The sequence below is a fragment of the Gastrolobium bilobum genome, unplaced genomic scaffold (assembly GCF_033153095.1).
Source record: "Gastrolobium bilobum isolate Gb01-03AN ecotype WA unplaced genomic scaffold, APGP_CSIRO_Gbil_v1 utg23973, whole genome shotgun sequence".
Classification (NCBI taxonomy): domain Eukaryota; kingdom Viridiplantae; phylum Streptophyta; class Magnoliopsida; order Fabales; family Fabaceae; genus Gastrolobium; species Gastrolobium bilobum.
In genome coordinates, this window is record NW_026900026.1 from 1 (window position 1) to 16116 (window position 16116).

General features: G+C 38.9%; 1 non-coding gene across 1 annotated transcript; it reads left to right on the forward strand.

Annotated features, from left to right (window-relative positions):
- The first annotated feature begins 7100 nt into the window (after positions 1 to 7100).
- LOC133294916 (small nucleolar RNA R71) lies at positions 7101 to 7207 on the forward strand. Its single transcript, XR_009749259.1, has one exon. It is a non-coding gene; the product is annotated as a small nucleolar RNA R71 (small nucleolar RNA).
- The last annotated feature ends 8909 nt before the right edge of the window (positions 7208 to 16116 follow it).

Genomic DNA, 16116 nt, shown 5'->3' on the forward strand with positions numbered 1-16116 from the left:
ATGTCTCATACGGAAGTCAGTATTCACCGTCCATTGCTCCCCTGACCGTAGCCTCTCTTCTAATTCATCATCACTCTGAGCTGTAGATTTCCTACCAGGGGTCAATCCTGTGGCCTCCCCTCCTCCTATCTTCAATTGCTTTGTTATCATTGCGGCATCAATTGTAGGGTGCAATTTAGTTGGTGCCCCATTATCAGTAACATCTACACCAGCTTTCTGACAAAGCAGCTGAATCAAGGAACAGTGACCCAAAGCAGCAGAGTCACTGTCAGAGTGAGCCATATCATAAATGTTGTCCTGAAGAAGAATAGGAAGTTCCACCTTCGCCTTTGTCATGATAGTGTGAATCAGGACAGCTCTCTTCAGGATGACCTCTGCCTGGTTGGAAGAGGGCATGACATTTGAGATTACAAAGTGAAACCAGACTCTAGCCTCACCATTTAAATGCCTCAACCAAATCAACTTAGGAGCAACCTTATCTTTGGTTAGCTCCCAAGTTTCACCAGGTTTGGCTATAGTCTGCAAAATAGGCTCAGCTGCCCCCATCTTGGTCCAGGTTTCAAAGTTTGGGTCACTCCTCCTTGGTGGAATTTCAATATTCTGCCAGTTCTTCCTGAACTCACAACTGGCATTATTGATATAGTCACAGAACCTTATCTTCAGCAGCTTTTGGATGGTGTGAGCATCGTACTTCACTTTCTTTCCCCTCACCCAGCTAGTGAAGGTCCTCTTGCCTCCTTGATCTCCATTAAACGCATTAGCAAAGAATTCCCTTGCTATGTTGGGCTGCTATCACCCAATATTTTTCCAAAAGTTACCCAATCTCTGGTCTTCAACTGAGACTGAAACTGAGGATATTCATCCTTTTCCAGGATGAATTTTCTTTCTCTCATAAATGGCCTCTTGGAAGTCTTGTCAGTATACCGTTTCTCATGTTCCTCACTCTTCCAGAAATGAGCATCAAATTGTGGTGTAGGCTCAGCCTGAATATCTCCTCCTTGATCTACTCGGGCTCGCTTCTTATATCTCTTCTTCCCCTGTGTAGAGGGAGCTGGTTGAGAAGGAGAAGACATTGTGCCTACACAAACAAGAGAAAATCAGTCCAAATGTCAATTACATATCATGAATCCAATTCCACAATTCCCAGATTTAGAACTCTTGTAGTGGGGAATTTGGATCAAAACATGTATGAATTACAACCCCACAATGCCATAATGTAGACCCTCAATTTTGTATGAAACAGGGCCTGGGCGCTAAAACGGTCACACTGAGCGTTTTAGCGTCCTGGCCTTAAACGTGTGTAAAAACTGGACGGGCGCTAAAACGTTGAAACCAAACGTTTTAGCGCCAGGCCAATTTTTGGGTCAGGCATTTCCACGAACACCTTGTGTGTGTGCGCTGGGTATGTTGTGTAAAAACAATTTGGAACAAACATGCGCTGGATTTGTTGTCTCATCCCCAAAATATCAGTCAAAAGCAATAGATCAGTAGAATAATACAAATAAAACTAATATCAACATGCAATCCTAAGAATGATACACGAAATCAACATGTGAAATGCCCTAGAAAATGCCCAAATAATTTCTCTGATTCAGATATGATATGTGATGGAGGGAAAAGAGATGAGATACATATCGTGATATTGATGAGATGATGTGGAGGAAACTACGAAGAATGATGATACAAATGTGAGAGAAGAAACCGTGTTGTGGAAAAGAGAGGAGAAAGAATGTAAAAGAAAAAGAGAGGAGAAACTCTGTTATGTCGAATTAGTGACAGGGCGCTAAAACGTTGGCTTACCAGCGCTTTAGCGTCCTTGTCCAGAGAAAAATGCACACTTTGTGCAGCACAGCGCTAAAACGGTCAGAATCAGCGCTTTAGCACGGTTGGCCAGAGTGCCTGTATTGGTGTTGTTGGTGAACGCTAAAACGCTCATAGTGAACGTCTTAGCGCGCACAACCAGAGAGTTTCATAATGATGGAACTCTAGGGACGCTAAAACGGTCAGAGTTGATGTTTTAGCGCCCAGCACATAGCAAATTTCTCTTTGATTTTTCAAAAAAAATTTCCCCTTTACTTCTTCATCTTATAGATATGGTATGAACATGGAATTACATACCTAGTACAGTGGGTTGCCTCCCACTCAGCGCTTGTTTAACATCACGAGCCTGACGGGTATGATCTATTTTACCTCTAATAGAGCAACTGTCAGTAGTTGCCTATCCACAGCACTTCCAACATATAACTTCAATCGTTGACCATTGACTGTAAAACTTCTGTCCGAATCCAAAGAACTGATTTCTACAGCCCCATATGGTTTCATGTCTTTTACCACAAACGGTCCAGACCATCTAGACTTTAACTTCCCTGGAAACAGCTTCAACCTGGAATTGAACAGAAGTACTTGATCCCCCACCTTGAAGTCTCTAGGTGTGATCTTCCTATCATGCCATAGCTTTGTCTTTTCCTTATACAAACTGGCACTTTCATAAGCAGACAAACAAAACTCATCCAATTCATCCAGCTGTAATAATCTTTTCTGTCCCGCTGCTTTGGAATCAAAATTCAGATATCTCACAGCCCACAAAGCCTTGTGCTCCAATCCAACTGGAAAATGGCATGCTTTTCCAAACAGCAACTGAAATGGAGACATCCCAATAGGAGTTTTGAAAGCGGTCCTATACCCCCATAAAGTGTCATCAAGTTTCTTGGACCACTGGGTCCTAGCATTCCCAACAGTCTTCTCCAATATTCTCTTCAATTCCCTGTTGGAAATCTCAACCTGACCACAAGTCTGTGGGTGGTATGGAGTGCTTATTTTGTGTCTCACTCCATACTTAGCCAAGGCATACTCCACCATCCTATTATCAAAATGAGTGCCCCCATCACTAATGATAGCTCTAGGGACTCCAAATCTGGAAAATATATTCTTTCTCAGAGAAGCATTCACCACCCTGGAATCATTGGTTGGTGTAGCTATGGCCTCAACCCATTTGGAAACATAGTCAACTGCCACCAATATGTACTTGTTAGAGTAGGAAGAAGGGAAAGGTCCCATAAAATCCATACCTCAAACATCAAAGATCTCCACTTTCTAGATATTGTTCAACGGCATTTCATGTCGCCTAGAAATATTCCCAGTTCTCTGACAGTTATCACATGCCTCCACAAACTTCTTTGCATCCTTGTATAAAGTGGGCCAGTAGAAGCCACTCAACAATACTTTTGCTGCAGTTCTCTCACCTGCAAAATGTCCACCATATGCAGAACCATGACAATGCCACAACACATCCTTCTGTTCTTCCTCTGGAATACACCGTCAGATCACTCTATCTGAACATCTATAGAAAAGATATGGCTCATCCCAAATGTATCTCTTAACATCATGCAGAAATTTCTTCCTCTGTTGCCATGTTAAATCCTTAGGCATCAATCCAGCAGTTTATAGTTGGCAAAATCAGCAAACCATGGTGGGGTACTGATAGATAAGACTTTATCCCCAACCATCTCTGTTACAGCACATATTGCCAAAACATGTTCATCAGGAAACTCTTCTCTGATCACTACTTCCGGTCCTTCTTGAAGTTCTTTTTCTGTAATCCTGGATAAGTGATCAGCCACCAAGTTTTCAACTCCCTTTTTGTCCTTGATCTCTACCTCAAACTCTTGCAACAGTAACATCAAGCGGAGCAACCTGGGTTTAGCATCCTGCTTGCTTAACAAATACTTGAAAGTTGCATGGTCAGTGTAAACAATAACTTTTGATCCTAACAGATATGGCCTGAATTTATCAAATGCATACACAATAGCCAGTAATTCTTTTTCTGTAGTAGCATAATTCTTTTGTGCATCATTTAAGATCTTACTGGCATAGTAAATGACATGCAACAATTTATTCACTCTTTGGCCCAATACCACTCCTACAGCATAGTCACTGGCATCACACATTAATTCAAATGGTAATGAAAAATCAGGTGCCATCATGATAGGTGCAGTGGTCAACTTTTCTTTTAAAACATGAAATGCATGCAGACATTCATCATCAAACAGGAACTCTTGGTCCTTGACCAATAACTTGCATAAGGGCTTGGCAATTTTTGAAAAATCTTTTATGAACCGCCTATAAAATCCTGCATGACCAAGAAAACTCCTCACACCCTTAACATTTACATGTGGAGGAAGTTTCTCTATCACAGAAATTTTTGCCCTATCCACTTCAATTCCATTCCTAGACACCTTGTGTCCAAGAACTATACCTTCTGTCACCATAAAGTGACACTTCTCCCAGTTCAAAACCAAATTACAGTCTTGACATCTTTTCAAACAGAATCTAAATTCCCTAGACATACATCAAAATCAGAACCAAATACAGAAAAATCATCCATAAAAATTTCTATGCATTCTTCTATCATATCAGAAAAAATGGAAAGCATGCACCTTTGAAAAGTGGCAGGAGCATTGCATAAGCCGAAAGGCATCCTTCGGTATGCGAATATTCCATATGGACATGTAAAAGCAGTCTTCTCCTGATCCTCTGGTGCCACAGCTATCTAATTATACCCTGAATAACCATCCAAGAAGCAATAGAAAGCATGTCCTGCCAACCTCTCTAGCATTTGATCCAAGAAAGGAAGTGGAAAATGATCCTTCCTGGTTGCCTTATTCAGCCTCCGGTAGTCAATGCACATTATCCAACCAGTGATAGTCCTTGTGGGAATCAACTCATTATTCTCATTTTTCACCACAGTCATCCCCCCTTTCTTGGGAACGGTCTGCACAGGACTCACCCAAGCACTGTCTGAAATAGAGTAAATCATCCCAGCATCAAGCAACTTCACCACCTCCTTCCTCACTACTTCCTTCATAGTGGGGTTGAGTCTCATCTGTGGTTGCCTTACTGGTTTGACCTCTTCTTCCATCAATATTTTGTGGGTGCAAAAGGAAGGATTAATACCTTTAAGATCTGAAAACTGCCATCCAATAGCCATTTTATTCTTCTTGAGTACCTTAATCAACTTCCCTTCTTCCTCATCAGACAAAATTGCATTAATGATTGCTGGATATGTTTGATCATCCCCAAGGAACACATACTTCAAATGTGAAGGTAATTCTTTAAGTTCTATCTTAGGTGCTCCTTTTGGAATGTCATCAATCTTCTTCTCAAGCTCTTCCACTTCTGGCTCTTCTTGGTAATCTTCTGTACCTGTCTCTTCTTCTGATCTTTTTTCCTCAACTGGGAATTCTTCTTCTTTATTCACTTCTTCCACAACCTCCTGTATCACATCCAATCTAAAACAATCCTCTACATCAACAGGGTGCTTGATGGTTTCAAATACATCAATTGTGACTGTTTCCTCATCCACCCTTAGCAACAACTTTCCTTGTTCAACATTTATCAAAGATCTTGCAGTTGCTAAAAAGGGTCTTCCTAACAATAGAGGACTTTCTGTATCCTCTTCCTCCATGTCAAGAATCACAAAATCTACTGGAAAAATAAACTTGTCTACCTTGACTAAGACATCTTCAACCACACCTTCAGGCCTCTTGATAGATCTATCTGCAAGATGCAGAATAAGATTGGTCTCCTTCAAAGTGTTGATTCCCAAAGCTCTACATACTGTCAATGGCATCAAGTTTATACTGGCTCCCAAATCGCACAATGCCTTTCCCACCTCCACATCTCCTATAGCAATAGAGATACTGAAGCTTCCAGGATCTTTCATTTTTGTTGGAAGCTTCTTCTGGATTAGGGCACTACACTCTGCTGTTAGGGTCACTGTCTCACCATCAGTTAATTTCCTCTTCTTAGTAAGAAGATCCTTCATGAACTTTGCATAGTGAGGCATATTTTCCAGTGCTTCAGAAAATGGTATGTTAATTTGTAAATTTTTGAAGATATCCAGAAATCTTGCATAGTGCTATTTCTGAATCTCTTGCTTCAACCTTTGAGGGTAGGGAACTTTAGCATAGGGAGATAAAATAACTGGCTGTTCTTTCTTGTCAGCCATCTTCTTCTTTTCCCACTTCATCATCTTTTGTGGGGAATCATTTTTACCAACTTCTACCTCTCCTTCATTCTTATTGTCCTTCCCTTCCTCTTCTTTATCAATTCCAACTATAACATCTCTAACAACTACTTCCTTCTCACTTTTCTCATTTCTCATCTTCTCTACTTCATCATCAGAGACTACATCTTCAACCACAACCTCTTCTTCATTCTTTTTATTTTCCACATTCTTTTTCACTGGTTGAAGTACCAACCCACTTCTTGTCATAATTGCTTTACAGTGCTCCTTAGGATTCACTAATGTATCACCTGGAAATTTCCCTTATGGTCTCTCTGATATCTGTCTTGATAATTGACCAATCTGGGTCTCCAAATTTCTGATTGATGCTTCCTGATTTCTGAAAGAAGTTCTGGTCTCCTGCATGAATGCAGTTGTCTCTTCCCTGAATGAATTAGACCCCTGGATATAATCCTGAGTTGTCTTATATAACTGAGCAAACGCTTTCTCCCATGCAGCAGGATCACTTGACTGCTCCTTCATATGTGGTGGTGGAGGATGTAATGGTGGGTTCAATTGATGGTTGGAACTATAGCTGAATCCTGGGTGTTGATTTTTGTTCTTCCATGGTGGCACATAAACATTCCTTCCCTGATTGTTGTAGTTCCTTTGATTATTCTGATCATACCACACTCCATTCACCTCTGCTTGTTCTGGTGATCCCCCATAATCACACTCCTCTGTCACATGGCCTTTGCCACAGATAGCACATACACTTTTGGTTTCCACAGAGGCTACCTTTTGTGAAGAGAGTTGCTTAATAAGGGTATCCAATTGTTGCTGTTGTTGTCTCTGTGTCTGCATCAGTTGATCATTCCTTGCCAACAGAGCATCATACCCATCCAACCTGATGACTCTTGTCCTTCTGTCAGCCACTGGGGCATTATCAAATTCCTAAGATGCCAATGACTCAAAGATATCCAAGGCTTCTTGAGGGGTCTTGGTAGTCAATGATCCACCAGCAGAGGCATGCACCAAGGTTCTAGTGTTAGTGGTCATTCCTTGCAGGAAGATTGCTGCTTGTTGCCATGCCTCAATTCCATGTTGTGGACATTTCCTCAACAAAGTCTTGAATCTCTCCCAAGTCTCATAAATGGATTCTGACTCTTTCTGCTTAAAGCTTGTAATCTCATCCTTCAACTTGGCCCTCTTGGATGCTGAGTAAAACCTCTGCAAGAACTTGGTTTGCAGATCATCCCAAGTTGTTATACTTCCTTGTGGCAATGATTGCAGCCATCTCCTTGCATCATCCATCAGTGAATGAGTGAATAGTCTCAACAAAATTGCATCTCTTGTGACACCATTTATCTTTACAGTATCACTCAACAATAGAAAGTTCTCTATGTGCAAGTAAGGGTCCTCTGCACTGGTTCCAGCAAACTGATCCTTCTGCACCAAATGAATCAAAGCAGGCTTCAATTCAAAGTTGTTGGGCTCCACTGTTGGGCGCACAACACTCCCAATTGGAGGAATCACTGCAGGAGTCATGTACTCTCCCAGTGTCCTCTGTGGTGGTGGTGGTCTGTGATTCTCTGCCATTATCTCTTCCTGATTAACCGTACTGGATTTACCAATTTCTTGCAACTGTCTCCTTTGCCTGGCTGCCCTTTTTTGCTTCCTCAATGTCCTTTCTAATTTTGGATCATACAACAACAAATTCGGATCAAGTGTACCTCGCATATACCAGAATCAAAATTGACCAGAAACTTAACATAAACTAAAATACTGAAAATAAAAGGATTCAATCTCAGAATTCTATGATATGAATTAGTGTTGAAAAACAAATTCCCCGGCAACGGCGCCAAAAACTTGTTGGACGTTTAGCAAGTGCACTAGTCGTACAACTAATAAAATGATGAGTAAAGATCGTTCCCACGAGGAATTGTGTTCAAACACCAATAAACCATAGAAAACTAATTTGAATCAGATAAGAGTTTGTAAAAATCATGAATAATTTGTCACCAGAAAATTGATTGTAAGTAATTTGACACAAAATAAATATGGATTAGGAATTAATAAAACAACAAGTAGTCAGAAAACAACTTTCCTCCATAATAACCCATGTAAAAACTGATCATATGATGAATTCTTTTCCATGTGATGTTAATCAACCTTTTACTTATCATCAAGATGTAATCCCTTACTACCCTGATAGATACATTAATCAGAAACCCCAATCCCTTGGTGATCTCTTTCTTAATACATGCATGAAATACTAAAGTCTTAAGATTACATCAGAACTCTAGCATCAATCCCTTGAGTACTAGAATTCTGATGTTGAGATTATCAAATACAGAAGTCATATAAACATCCCTGTTCTATATTACTTCCTTGATAGAAATAATTAAATCAGAAAATCTCAAATCAACACATGAAAAATACTTCATCATATTAATCAAATCAACATAATATTATCATGGAGTTCTATTGCATTCAGACTACAAAGACTCTACTCAGACATGACTAAGGAATAAATAAGAGAAGAAGAAGCAAACTTCATTTCCATGTTGAAAGTCTTCAATCTCCAAACTATTACAAAGAAATCCTAATACAAAAACTAAAACCTAAGAGAATTTAGAGAGAAGTCAGACTAAAGTTTAAGAGAGATAGAGAAAGTTCAGATCCCTTTCAGATCCAGAGATCTTTCTAAGTGTCAAGGCTTTGCCTTATATAGTGTTACAATTAAAAACAGAAAACTGATGTGGGCGCTAAAACGTCCATAAGTGACCGTTTTAGCGTCCATGCTTTACGTATGCTCAACTGCTTTTAACTGATTCCAACACTAAAACGTTAAGGAATGACCGTTTTAGCGTCCCAACTTGGTGAATGCTCAACTGACTTTAACTGACTCCAACGCTAAAACTCTTGATTTCGATGTTTTAGCGGTGAAGACCAGAATCCTTTCTCCACTTTAGGGCGCTAAAACGCTTATTGCAGGCCGTTTTAGCACCCAAGACCAGCAATTTTCCATCTTCTAAGTGCAGAACGCTCTGTGTGGGCGTTTTAGCGCTCATCACCAGCAAGTTTTGGCCTCTTCCTGTAGCAGGGCGCTAAAACGCTTAGTGTGGACATTTTAGCGCTCAACACTTAGGCAATTTTTCTCCTCTTGAGCTCCAGAATCTTCTTCCTTCTCCAGTTGTCTTTCAAGCTTGCTTTTCCTACAAGAATTATACAAATTTCCAATAAAGCTCTTGAACTTGTAATTGAGGATATCTTAGGACATTAACCTTGTTTTTCATCATTTAATCACACAATTTGATCCTAATTCCTGCTAAAAACCATGATGAACTAAGGGTTCATCAAACAGCCATTCAAAAGAATTCAAGAAAAACCAGAAAACCTTCCTCCAAAGGGGGAAAAAGGTTCAAGAAAATGTGTTCCCTCAAAACAGAAAAAGTCCAACTTCAAAGGCACAAAAGCTAAATGTTCCTTGATCCCACAAATCAGACCACCACTTCTTCCACATTTCCATACACTTACCCATCAAAGAATCCTTGGAACGGAAGACAGCTGTACTTCATAGGAACGCAGCAGAAAGGCAAGTTCTGAATAATCACATCCAGGAATGGACAGAGCAAACACCAACCCATGAGTGACAGTGAGACAAAAGATCAGCAACCTTCTCTTATCTGGGGACAGAATCCTCTTACTGTTTACTATGGAGAGTAGTTCATTTTCTGAAAAGTTTATGATTGCTTACTGGCTCAAGTTCCTTTCTGTTATGCTATTCTTTTAAATTGGGTAGACCAATATAATATATCTGAGTTGTTTGAGGACAACCAACAGTTTAGTTTTGGGGTATTTGATGGGACGTAAATTCGTTCCCATCTAAGCCCATTTTGATGGCAAAATACCATACGTTCCCTCATCTGAAGAGCAACATCAGCATGAAAATCACTTGTTTTACACATTTGTGACAAAAACACAGTGGGGGAACGGATGGTAACGTATTGCTTTAAAATATATTAAAAGGGGAACGGACTGAGACGCATTTAATGCACCTGCTCCATTCATTTAATGTTTCTGTACACTTTGCAGGTAACGTAAAGTTAAAGACTTCTAAAAAGCAAGGCGGTGCACCAACTGAGACAGCTGGAAACGTGAAGAGCAGAGAATCAAGAGTTCTCATTGGCTGAAAACAGAAGCAAAACATGGAAAGGTCTGTAAGCAACGGCTAATCATCACCAAAACCTGTTCCATTCAGCAATTCACGCAAGCTTCACACTCTGCTGCCACAGTCCCGTCCCCTCATTCAAGCAACTAGCTCCAAAGGAATTACAGTCTTGCCACTCCCCTTCCAGCTATAAATTGGACAACCCTCACACAAAAACATCATCGAATCCTGGAGGGTTTGCAGTCCGAAAGGAAGAGATCACTTAGTAGTACTTAGTAACTTAGTTTAATTTTAAGTTGTAACTGTAGTTAAGTGACAACCCCTCTTCTCTTCTCTGTAAACAACCATCAAGACTCCTCACGAGCAAATACCCATCTTTCTCCATTTTCTGTTTCTTTTTGTAAACTGTCTTTTAAATTAATATAAGTGTTTTTCTCTTCGTTCCAATCGTTATCTCTTGACTGAATCTCGGGTCTATGTGATCTCAGTTGAGAATAATTATGTTTAAACTATCAGCCATGAGCTGAACTATCTGTGGAACAGGTAAACAGTGAAACTCTTAAAGAACTGTTTTCAAAACTCTTGACCGAAGCTTTTTGTATTTCTTTGGCTAAGTAAGCTATATTCATTGTGCGCCAGTGGAAATTGGGTACATACTGAGAAAGGAACTTCCATGAAGAAGGGATTTCAGACAGCTTAGCCATTGGGGGAAGGTAGATGTCATGGCAAAAACGCTACTGGTCACCTTAGGAATAAGGGGCCAACTCGTCCATTTTAAGGTTCTGAACTAAGTACTTGTTGGAGTCAAGGGAGCTATAGGAATATGGAAACTTGTGAGCCATCTAGACCATGAGCTGAGGAATCAGAGTTGGCAGGCAAAGAAACTGGGACAAAGCCAAAAGGTGCTAAGTCTTGAACAGAGAAAACAGCCCCTTTAAGAGTGAAGCAGTGACTCTGTTCCTTCTGTTAAACTGTTTTAACCACCACCCTGTTGTCTCTTGATTATAGTTATTTCTGTTTTAGTAGTTTTTATTTTATTTAGTACTTATAAAAACTCCAATGATTGTTATCTCACCTTCTTCTAAACAGAAAGGATCACATACATAACGCAACGAGCAACTGTTTGCCATAAGATTGAACCTACTGTTCCTGAGGAACGTTGTAAAGACAGTAGGAAACGTTTGACCAGACAGTTCATTTACTAACTTTTCTTCTCATTTTCACTCTATATAAACAGTGATAAAACAATAATTAGCACTCTATCCTCGTGGGAACGATAATTTGGGCATTAATACTCTCTTTATTACTTAATGCGTGCACTTGCGCACTTGGGTTGGAACTAAGGGACGAATCTGTGATCTGCAAGAACAGAGGAACGTCCCCATCAGAAATTATATTTTTCCACCATCAGCAAACCACCCAACACCTATCTTCCAGATGCAGAACAACCTGCTACCTGTAGCTATTTGTGATGAAATAGAGAAACTGCATAGAGCTTTTATATGGGGTGACACAAATGATCAAAGGAGGACTCATCTTGTTGCTTGGGATAATCTTTATAAACCTAAGTGCATGGGTGGTTTAGGGGTGATCAACCTTTGAATCCAGAATAGAGCTTTCTTTTATAAGCTTCCTTGGAATTTGATTAACTAGCCTCACTCGTTGTAAGCTCGTGTTATTTCTAGCAAATATAGGAGAGGGGTGGATCTTCGAAGGGAGGTGATTCACAAAGCCTATGATTCATACTTCTGGAAAAATCTGTGTAGTGTTTGGCCTTTGTTTCTTCAAGCAACTCGTTGGGAGATTGGTGATGGTAATGACACAATATTCTAGAAAGATAATTGGCATGGTTTATCAGAAAGTCTTGTATCCCTAGCTACATCTATGCCTGCATTGAATGATTTGCATATTCCTGTTAGTCATTTTGTGAATAACGATGGTCAATGGAATTTTTCTTACATGCATCAATATTTCACCGACCATGTTAATGCAAGAATCTCTGCAATTCTTACTCCTTGCGAGTCAGCTGGACATGATCGTATTATTTGGAAGAATCAGAAGGTGGGTTGTTCATTGGTAAAAGTTGTGTATTGTTCTATGCTTAATTTTCCTCTTGAGTGCAAAATACTTGGACTAGCTTGTGGAAATGGAATGGCCCTCCGAGAGTTAAATCATGCATGTGGATAATTACGCATGGTCAACTTCTTACTAAGGATCGAACAGCTACTTAGAGTGGTGGTCACAGTTTCTGTTTGTGCTGTCCTGGTGAGCTGAAACGAACCTCCATGTCTTGCGAGATTGCAAGCATGCTCGTGGAATCTGGGACTCTCTGGTCTTACCTAATCATGTGCGATCATTCTATAGCTTGGACTTTAGAGGCTGGGTTGAAAAGAATATTACAATAACTTGGAGCCATGATAGCCTAGATGATTGGCGTGATTTATTTTTCAACTCTTGTTGGTTCTTATGGGGCTGAAGGAATAGAAGTGTCCATGATTCTAGTTTCATTCATCCCAATCATGGGTTGAAATTAATTCGTATGTATGTTGAGGAGCTGCGCAACAGTAGGGGCAGAAAGCTATTGCAGACTAGTAGCTCTAGTAATATTCGTACAGTTAAGTGGTTACCACCGCGAATAAATTAGGTGAAGATCAACGTAGATGGAGCGGTCGAAAGGATTAGCGAAAGGGCTGCTTGGGGTGGGTTAATCCGATCTGCTGATGGTTCATGGCTAGGAGGTTTTGAGTATCATATTGGTGCCTGTACCCCAATTATGGTAGAATTTTGGGGAACCCTTAAAGGTTTGAAGATGGGCTGGCAAATGGGGTTTAAGAAGGTGGAACTAGAAGGAGATGCTTATGAAATTTTCTCTATTCTTGCAGATTGCAATGCAGCTTGTCAGCCACGAATAGTGGCTAAGATACAAGCACTTATTGCTCAGGACTAGGAGGTAACACTTAATCATATTCCAAGAGAAGCAAATACATGTACAGATTGGTTAGCTAAGTCTGCTCTTCAGAAAGACACTGGATTTTGGCATCATCAAATCATGCCAAATCGGCTTGCTCAACTTTTTGATCAAGATCTCCAGGGGATTATAGACCCTGGATAGTTTGTTAGTTTTTTTTAGTTTCTGTTGTGTTTTGTTTGGGGCTATGCCCTTTATTGTTATCCAAAAAAAAAAAATCATTATTCATCAAATTTTTCGAAACTTTCCTATCCACTCGATTTTTTGCCCTGAATCTATTTTTGGCATTATTTTTATCATTTGAGACCTTCTACTCAATTTTTTATGCCTAGGGATACGTGTTTGGTAAATTACCATTTTTCCCTTTTACGTATTTTGACCCTAATTTCAGGATTTTCACTAATCCTACCCCTTTAATCCACATTATCATATGTAATTATACATTTAGAATTATGAGGTGTTATATAATGTGACTAAGGAGATTTCATAAAGTGGCCTAATAATAGAAAAATCCAATTATTAAAGCAAATTAGGGTTGTTAACCAAAAGTAAATAAGGTTTATTAAGTAAACACACTTAGGGCTAAATAACCAGTTTTTAAGCTAACTTGAGAAGAGTATATCTCCTTCCACAGAGGTCATACAGGGTTGTTCCTTATATCATTTTGAAGCTTGAGGTGTTAGCTATGTGGTATCAAAATTTGGTACCAATTGAAGATGTATATCATTCTGTATATTCATTTGAGTGAGACTGTCCTGGGAGGCCATGTGCAGGGGCTGTACAGGCTGCAACTTCCACGAATTGTTTCTCCATCTTTTCTTACTCAAATTAGGATCATAATAGGTCTAATTAAAGTTGAATGTGTCTAGTTGTCTAGATAAAAAGTTGAGAGTAATTGGTTTAATAAATTTTCCAGAATCGTAAAAATGGTAAAGGATGTTTAGGGCTCTGTTCGGAGTTGGCATGCAGCTTTGTTTGTCCAACTTCAGATGGTGATAAACGGAGCTAGAAAACTCCAAATGCGGCATGTGATACCTTGTTAGAAAGGTAATTGAGTCTAAATTAACATAATAAAAGATGAGAATTTTATAATAAGTGAGTTACGCACATTGACTAGAAAACAGAAGCATGTACAGTTATGAGAAAATCGTAAAAGTGATATTTAGTCTAAGTGAACTTATGGGAACTCTTTGTAACTTATAATAATTATATACGGCTTGAATGAATTGAAAATAATTTAAGTTAACCTTGTGATCATAGAGTGCGATTCTAAGATTATGTAAAGTGCTAAAACTACATGATAGATTGTGTAATAAGTGAACACTTCATAATGCACTAAAATACGTAATTATGTAATAATTGGTCTAGACTTGTAATGGACATATATGGGCATGTAAGAATGGAAATTGGAATCATTAATGGATTGTGTATTAATGATGTAAATGATTCCTGCTCTAGGTTTGCCTAGAGAGCTTGGCACTTGAGAGTCTGTTAGAGCATACGTATTTTACTGTGCGAGTTGGGCTTGAGATAAGCTCAGTGAGATAAGCTCCTAATTCTAGTTGCATCCTCTTTCTTGTGGCCCCATCATGATGGTGGGTATTATGATTGTATTGTATGAAAGTATGTGGTATGACGTATATATGCATTCATTCACATTCATATAAATGTTATATAATTCTTGATGTTATGATGATGCACTGATGATATATGTTATGAGAATCTGGCCAGTGATTATGGTATGTAGGTTATCCATGACTAGACTCTGGGAGTTATTTCATACAGAGGTTGTGTTGACTGTCTATGGCTTGACCTTGGAGTCACACATGATAGCTTTGACCCTGTGGTTGCACAAGGATGATATGATGATGCTATGTTTATGTTGTATGTCTGTATTATATGCTTTATATCTTACTTGTCATGCAGGAAGTGAGCTCAGAGGATTAGAGGATCCTTTATGAACCTTGAGCTTACTGAGATGTGGTTCTCACCCCGTTTGGGGACATCATTTCAGGTACCCAGAATAGTGGAGATGCTTCTAGGGACAAGGTCCTCGCATTGGAGTAGTTGATGATGTAGCTGATTATTTTATATTACGTTTAGACTTTATGATGGCATGTAGATTTGTTAACATGCTTAATTATTTTATACGGAGATTATGTTATGTATTTATTTAGGCTCATGATTCTATCTTTAGGGCCATGGATTATTTAATAATGTTTTTATATTTTTGAGTTAATATAGACTTGATATATGCGTTCAGTTAATTTGGGCATGGAGCCTTATCGTTTGTTTTGACCCGAGAGGGGATCACAGTCCGTGTGGAACTTGCGAGCTGTCTGTTTAAATTATTATATTTATCAAGTCAACTGTATGTGTGGAACCCATGTTTCCAGTATCTGATATACAGCAGTTATGTTGTCCGTGAGACTACGCCAAGAATGACACTTGATGTTATTCAAGTGTCTCACGTGAACATTTTTTTGAAATGTTTCAAAAAACATTTTGAAAAAAATTTATTCATATTTTTGTAAGACATTTTATTTTTTTATTTTTCTTTTAAAATAAAGTCTTCCGCTGTGTATACTAAATATATTAGAGAACTGTTTGAAAATTCAATTCAATTCAAACCATTTTAAAATTCAATTCAATTCGAACCATTTTTGAATGGAAATGTTTGAAAATTCAATTCAATTCAATTCCAACGATGTACACCCTAAGATATAATAGTTAAATTTTTAACATTACTCTTATAACTCACATGTTATTCTTGGGATTGAAGGGTTGAAATATTATACGATGGACTCATATAAGGATGATCTTTAGTTAAAACTAATCATTTTTTATTTAAAATTTAAATAAAAAATGCCTCTCTGAATATATGTCCTTTAAAAGGAAAAAGACCAAACCATATTAATATAGCTCCATGGATAGAAGACAAAAAGGAGTTTTATTTTATGAGTTACAAAC